The sequence below is a fragment of the Myotis brandtii genome, unplaced genomic scaffold (genome assembly GCF_000412655.1).
Source record: "Myotis brandtii unplaced genomic scaffold, ASM41265v1 scaffold122, whole genome shotgun sequence".
Classification (NCBI taxonomy): Eukaryota; Metazoa; Chordata; class Mammalia; order Chiroptera; family Vespertilionidae; genus Myotis; species Myotis brandtii.
This window is the reverse complement of record NW_005354255.1, coordinates 103,766-111,961: the sequence shown is the minus strand read 5'-3', so window position 1 is coordinate 111,961 and position 8,196 is coordinate 103,766. Positions and strand designations below refer to the sequence as shown.

Genomic DNA, 8,196 nt, shown 5'->3' with positions numbered 1-8,196 from the left:
CATCCGAGGGCGGTGTCCTCCGAGGCGCGGCGGGACGCGTGGGAGAGGCATCCCATTATTCGGTATCGCCCAGCCAATCCAATGTGTTTTCCATTAAAGACCCTGGGAGAAGGCTGGTTTCCCGGGGCGTTGGTGGTATAGTGGTTAGCATAGCTGCCTTCCAAGCAGTTGACCCGGGTTCGATTCCCGGCCAACGCAAGCCAGTTCTTCAGCTTTTTCTTTTTCCCTTTCCTCTCCATCTAAAGTTTTTTGGTAAAATAACCGAGCTACAATTTCAATGACTTTGAAATAATTTTTAGAGTCCTACTGTCATTTCTAAAAAGACAGGGATACAGAAGAAAAAAAACCACTGAACCAGAATTTCCATGAAGTTACTTTGAAGTAAATTTTAAAATTCTGTAATAAAGAAACAACATTAGCGTGTTTCCGCCTGGGAGGAGACCTTTCGCGTGTGAGGCGAACGTGGTAACAGTTACAATACGGAAACCACCGGGGAGCAAGACCTTTTATGATTATTATTCAGAGCCGATGTTGCAAAAATTGTTACATTATAGTTTCTGAAATGAATACTGTATCACTTGGTTGCGGTCGTCGGAGATGATTTCCGCTTTTCCTAAATGCTCATCATTCTTGCCTGATGCAATGGAAGCTGGGAGGAGGAAAACATCCAATAAACACATCTTTATTAGTTTATCGTCAACACACGTCCCATTAAAACAATCAAAGACAAAAATTGCTCATAAACCCATGCTGAAACCAATGTTCATCTCATAGAATCTTTATTGAAAATATCACCTAAGTGTTTACAGATAGTTACAATGTTGCTTCAGCCCAAACCACTTCCTACAAAAACTTTCTGTAAAGTACTTTTATTGTCTACACACTACCTTCAGGAAATTTTGAAGGAAAAAAAAAGTTAGACATAGAAAGAAGTTAATTAAAGTGACTTTTCATCTCATAACCCAGAGCTAACTTGTTTGCATTTTCTTTTTTAAGATAGTAGAGGGGAGGGGGGGAGGTTATGGCAAGAATTTAAGGTGAAGCTGCTGTAAAATCTTTCCGCCCTCCCTCCCCCCGCAGGGCCAGAATTAGGATGAGGAGAGTAAGACACTGGCCTCAGGTGCAAAAATTAAGGGGGCTCCAAAAAACTCAATTGAGATAAATATTTCAATGCACTATTATAAAATATCAAATGAGTGGCAAAATAACTCTATAATGAATAAAATACCAAGTTTTCATCAAGGCAGGTGTTGGCAAGGCCTTGCCAAGCCATATATTGGAGCCTGAAATCAGTGCAAAAATGTGTGGCTCTTATATCTCTTTTTATGTATTTTAATGGCTATTTCTCCCCAGAACATTATTAAAAATATATTGAAACTTAAAAGTAGGTATATTGAAATGCACCATGTTAAGAACTTATTATAATTTTACTTTCCTGTGTTTAATGGAAGCTAACACTTTATAACATGTTCAAAATCTACTTCTGGGAGCGAATTAAAAATTACATAAAACATATATTGAGAGGTACACATTTCCCCTTTTGTCTCAGAGCCCAATACGACCCAGCAGGGCAGTCACAGAGGAATATATGCTAATACTTCTGTATTCATTTCCTACTGCTGCTGTGGCAATTTACCAGGAACACTGGCTGGAAACAGCACAAGTTAGTTATCTTACAGTTCCGGAGGTCGGACATCCAAATATTGGTCTTAGAGGTTACAACCCAGGTGTGGGCAGGGCTGGCTCCTCATGGAGGCTCCAGGGGAGAGACTGGTCCCACCTTTTCTGGCTTCTAGAGGCCACTGCATTCCTGGTTCATGGTCCTGCACCTTCCCAATGTCTGGTCTTATTGTTACATCTCATTCTTTGATTTTGACTCTCTTGCCTTCCTCTAGAACAGCGGTTCTCAACCTGTGGGTCACGACCCCTTTGAGGGTCGAACGACCCTTTCACAGGGGTCGCCTAAGACCATCGGAAAACATATATAATTACATATTGTTTTTGTGATTAATCACTATGCTTTAATTATGTTCAATTTGTAACAATGAAAATACATCCTGCATATCAGATATTTGCATTACGATTCATAACAGTAGCAAAATTACAGTTATGAAGTAGCAAGGAAAATAATTTTATGGTTGGGGGTCACCACAACATGAGGAACTGTATTAAAGGGTCGCGACATTAGGAAGGTTGAGAACCACTGCTCTAGAAGGACCCCTGTGATTACATTAGGCCCACCCAGATAATGTAAAATAATTTTCCCCATCTCAAGATCCTAAACCTAATCCCATCTGCAAAGGTCTTTTTTTCCATATAAGGAGGCATAGTCACAGGTTCTGGAGATTAGGATGTGGATTTGGGGAAGTGGCATTATTCTGCCGACCACAACTTCCCTCCTCCTTAAACATCCTTCTGTAACATTATTTATGACAGCTAAAATAATATTCCATCTGTCCATCCACCCATCTATCCATTTGTTCATTGAACAAGTATTTACTAACGATCTACTTTGTGAACTTGGGAGTGGAGTGTAGAGGGGGCGGGAAGGGCAGAAGTTCAAGCTGGGACTGGTGATGAGGGGACTGTTCTGAGGGTTACTGTATTTAGAACCTAATATTGACCAGACTTACCACTTCACACCCCCCGGGATAACTAGAATCAAGAGGACAGCCCTAGCCCTGGCTGGTTGGGCTCAGTGGATAGAGTATCGGCCAGCGGACCAAAGGGTCCCAGGTTCGATTCCGGTCAAGGGCTTGGTTACAGGCTCCTCCCTGGCCCAGGCCCTGGTTGGGGCTCGCCCAGGAGGCAACCAAACTATGTGTTTCTCTCACATTGATATTTCTCTCTGTCTTTCCCTCTCTCTTCCACTCTCCCTAAAAATCAGCGGAAAAGGGTGAGGATTAACAAAACAAAAAACAGACAAGCCAGGCCCATGGTGGCTCACTGGATGAGCATCAACCTATGAAACAGGAAGTCACAGTTCCATGTCCAGGTTGCAGGCTCGGTCCCCAGTGGAGGTTATGCAGAAGGCAACCAATCAAGGATTCTCTCATCATTGATGTTTCTATCTCTCTCTCCCTTCCTCTTTGAAATCAATAAAAACATATTTTTTTAAAAAAAGAAGACAGACAATAAGTTTTGACGAGGATGTGGAGAAACTGGAACCCTCATGCATGGCTGGTAGGAATGTAGGATGGTGCAACTGTTGTAAAAAACAGTCTGTGGTCCTAGATGGTTGGGCTCAGTGGATAGAGCATCGGCCTGTGAACTGAAGGGTCCTGGGTTTGTTTCAGTCAAGGGCACATATCTCGGTTGCAGGCCCCTCCCCAGCCCCGGCCCTGGTCAGGGCTCATGCAGGAGGCAACCAGTCAATGTGTCTCTCTCACATCGATGTTTGTTTCTGTCTTTCCCTCTCTTTTCCACTCTCCCTAAAAATCAATGGGAAAATATCCTCGGGTGAGGATTAACCAAAAAAACAAAACAAAACAAAATATCAAAACAAAACAGTCTGCGATTCCTCAAAAGGTTGCATGTGAAATGACATCTGACCCAGAAAGTCCACTCCTATCTACCCAAGAAAATAGAAGGCATACATCCCCACAAAAACTTTCCCACAGAATTCACAGCAGCATGATTCACGAGAGCCCAAAGATGGACATAGGGTGGTGGCTCGTGCAGTCAGTTAGATATTCTGGTGGAGGCTGCACACTCAGAGAGGTAGCTTGGATGAAAACGATGATAATTCTGTCTTGCCACTAGGTGTCAGCAGGAGCACGGCTGGCAGAGCATGGCCCAGTGCCCCCACCCCCCAACCCTCACCCCTCTCTGCTGCCCACCCCATCCTCCCTTCCATCTCCACTCTGAGCCCAGACCTCAGCATCTCAAAGTCAGACACTTCCTCCCCCAACGCACATCTCGGCGTTTGCAGAAGTGTCTGTCCCCAAGCAGGCAGGGGTGCTGGCCTTTCCTAGCAGGTGTCAAGCCCATCTAGGGGCCTTCAGCAAACATTGGAGGGAGAAAGAGGAAAGAGGAAGGAAAGAAGGTCAGTGCATAGACTTTCAATGACTCCAGTCTGGGGAGCTTCTCAGAGGCTCGCTGCTTCAGCTCCCTGTGTGTGTCTGAGAATAACATGCATGAAACACTAGAAATGCATGCTGGGACTGTTCTAAGAAAATGTCACGTTTTTAACTCATTCCTCCTAACAATTCCATGGTGCAGATGCTATCAGCATCTTCCTTCTCCCACCCCCACCGCTGCCTTTTTTTTAAATATATATATTTTTCTTGCTTTTAGAGAGGGAGAGGGCAAGAGAGATAGAAACATCAATGATGAGAGAGAATCATTGATTGGCTGCCGCTTGCACGCCCCCTACCCGGGATTGAGCCCACAACCCGGGCATGTGCCCTTGACCAAAATCGAACCTGGGACCTTTCAGTCCCCAGACTGACGCTCTATCCACTGAGCCAAACCAGCCAGGGCTTCCATCCCCTTTTAATGGGTGAGGAGACCAAGGCACAGAGAGGTTGGTAACATGCTCAAGGAGACACAGAGAAGTTAAGCAGTTTGCCAAAGCTCTCAAAGCGTATAAGTAACAGAATCAAGATGCAAAGCCAAATGATCTGTCTACAAAGTCCATGGCACAAGACTGGACTGCCTATTACACAGATGAAGTTCAAGGGAATCAAGATACACCCGGGCATGTGCCCTTGACCAAAATCGAACCTGGGACCTTTCAGTCCCCAGACTGACGCTCTATCCACTGAGCCAAACCAGCCAGGGCTTCCATCCCCTTTTAATGGGTGAGGAGACCAAGGCACAGAGAGGTTGGTAACATGCTCAAGGAGACACAGAGAAGTTAAGCAGTTTGCCAAAGCTCTCAAAGCATGTAAGTAACAGAATCGAGATGCAAAGCCAAGTGATCTGTCTCCAAAGTCCATGGCACAAGACTGGACTGCCTACTACACAGGTGAAGTTCAAGGGAATCAAGATACCCCAAAATAAAATAAAAGGCCATAAATCCGACCCAACCATTAGAGCATCAGCCTGGGCCTTCTCCTGGGCATGAGTGTAATAAGACACAAAAGCCCATCAGGTTTCTGAACAAAAGAACATAAACAGCCCAAATGTCCACCAACAGTGAGGAGAGGCCATAAAAGGAGTGAGGAGGCCTTTGTGTTCTGAGATGGGCAATTTGGGGAGGTGTATGTCATACACAGTTATTTATAGAAATCATGATCCAAAAAGGAGGTGATAGATAGATTGGTAGGTAGATAGATAGATAGATAGATAGATAGATAGATAGATAGATGGTTGGGCATATGCGTGAAATATCTCAGGAAGAAATCCATGAAATCGGAAGCAGGGTGGCTGGCATGGGGGCTCATCCACTTTTATACAAGTTGAATTTCATCTTTTAAAAATACTTTTTTTTATTGATTTCAGAGAGGAAGGGAGAGGGAGAAAGGGATAGAAACACCAATGATGAGAGAGAATCATTGATCAGTTGCCTCCTGCACACCCACACTAGGGATCGAGCCCGCAACCCGGACATGTGCCCTGTCCAGGGATCGAACCGTGACCTACTGATTCATAGGTGAACGCTCAACCACTGGGCCACACTGGACGGGTGAATTTCTACTTTCTAAACGATCCCAAACATAACGAAAAGCATGTGGAGAAAGAGAGTCATGGCTTTATGACCAAAACTCTTTTCTTCTACAATTGACTTAGATAAAGAGTGGCACCCCCAGTGAGGCAGGAAAGTAAGAAGCTAGGGAAATCCCTTGACAAGTGGAATAGGGAAACAGACAAAACCACTAAACCAGGCCAAACATTTAAGCAATTTCCAGCCAGCTAACGAATCACAAGGTTTTATCTTCCCTAACCGAGGACACTTGGGAGAAAAGGTTTAACATTCCAGACCTTCCCGAGCAGACCAGCCTCGGTCCCAGTCACTCTGCAATGATGGTTTTTCAACAAATGACACTCACCAGCCCGGTGGGCGTGGCTCAGTGGTTGAGCGTTGGCCTAGGAACCAGGAAGTCACGGTTCAATTCCCAGTCAGGGCATGTGCCTAGGTTGTGGGCTCGACCCTCAGTAGGGGGTGTGCAGGAGCCAGCCAATCAATGATTCTCTCTCCACACTGATGCTTCTATCTCCCTCTCCCTTCCTCTCTGAAATCAATAAAAAAAAATATTTTTAAATGACACTAACCAGAACATAACCCTGACCCCTTTATACACACACTTTGATGATCAACATATTGAAGGACACACCTGGAAAGCTAATGAATAGTCTGTTAAAACCCTCCCCTGGGACTCCTGCTGGAGAAAGAAAGATAAAAAGTCTTAAGACAAAGGCCCTGGCACACACTCTCCTGAGAGCACACCCACGCCTTTCTCCCTTAGGCATTCATCTCTGCTCTTTCTCTTAAACTCTAAGGATCCCCACGAGACTTGCAACCAGGGGAGCAGTGGGTGGCAGCAGCTCATCCGGGGCTCACCGCTGAACCTGTCTCCCAGGCCCCCTTTTCCTCTGACTTCCCAGTGAGCTGACAGCACCCGGCCTTGGCTCATTCCTGTCCCCAGCACTTTTACTTCCCAGTGAGTTCATGAAGCCCAGCGTGGCCCAATTCTTTCCCGTGTTTCTAAAAAGCCACAGTAGCCCCACCTAGGCTCTCTCCTGTGGCTTCTTCTACCCTAAGCCTTTCATTCATTTCACTGTCCCCAACTTTAATAAAGATGCTCTCGCCCTAGCCAGTTTGGCTCAGTGGATAAGAGCCTTGGCCTGCGGACTGAAGGGTCCCAGGCTCTATTCCGGCCAAGGGCACATGCCTGGGTTGTGGGCTTGGTTCCCTGTAGGGGGCGTGCAGGAGGCAGCCGATCAATGATTCTCTCTCATCATTGATGTTTCTATCTCTCTATCCCTCTCCCTTCCTCTCTAAAATCAATAAAAATATATATTTTTTTAAAAAGATACTCTCAAAATCGCCTAGACTCGTATTGTGAAATCCTACAGGAATATGGAGGAGTTAGGGAGGGACTAGGCTAATGTGCTGATGTGGAAAGAGCACCCCCCCACCCCAGGCATTTAAAGTTAAACAAGGAAAAGCCAACAACAGAGGGGGCTGGTTGTTCTTTGCCCGGGGAAGACGTGAACATGCACTTGGGAAATTGCTAGAGTCAAATAGGAGACACGGTGTAGGAGGTAATTTGTAGCAGTAACTGGAGTAGGCTGCCTTCTACACAAAAGACGTTCAAGGTAATCCAGACAACTAAAAATAAAATAGAAGGCCATGGAACCTTTTTCAAACAGGTAGGAGAGAGCCTCGCTTTTCATTATATACCCTTTCATCTTGTTGAATTTGGATGAGCCAAGCGTTCATTTCATAATTAAAACCCATTAAAAATGGTAAGAATAGAGAACATTTGCTCCGAGTCTTTTAAAAAACAATAAATAAGGCATTTCTCTCTTTTTTTTTTCTTTTTAATAAGGCATTTCTGATACTTCTGTGAGCTGGTATCACTTTTTCAATGAAGAATCAGTTAAGGAAATATTGAGAGCCCTAGCCAGTTTTTCCCAGTGCTTAGGTCGAAGGGTTTGATTCCCAGTTAAAGGCACATAGCTCGGTTGAGGGTCTGATCCCCGGCCCCAGTCAGGGTGTGTGCAGAAGGATGTTGTCTCTCTCCTTTTTTAAAAAAAAATATTTTTATTGATTTTAAAGAGAAAGGGAGAGGGAGAGAGAGATAGAAACATCGCTGATGAGGGAGAATCATTGGCCAGCTGCCTCCTGCACGCCCCACAGTGGGGATGGAGCCCACAACCCGGGCATGTGCCCTAACCCGGAATCGACCATGACCTCCTGGTTCATAGGTCGACACTCAACCACTGAGCCACGTCGGCCGGGCGGATGTGTCTCTCTCTTAGGTTGATGTTTCTCTCTTTCCCTCCTCCTCCTCCCTTCCTCTCATTCTGTCTGAAAGCTACAGAAGGGAGTCTTGGAGGGGGGTGGGCATGCATGAGGGGTGGGACTTTCCTCCCTCCCTGCCTCCTTCCTTCTCTCTCAGCTGCTCGCCTCCCTGCATCTCAGGGCCACTTTGCATTGTGTTCTTAGCTCTGCACAATCCAACCATCACCCATCTGAAGGCTAAATGTAGGGAGAGATGGGACATCAGAGGGGGAGTGATGGGGGGG

At 45.6% G+C, this 8,196-nt stretch overlaps 1 non-coding gene across 1 annotated transcript; it reads left to right on the top strand.

Annotated features, from left to right (window-relative positions):
• Positions 1-126: 126 nt before the first annotated feature.
• Positions 127-198, top strand: TRNAG-UCC. Its single transcript has one exon. It is a non-coding gene; the product is annotated as a tRNA-Gly (tRNA).
• The last annotated feature ends 7,998 nt before the right edge of the window (positions 199-8,196 follow it).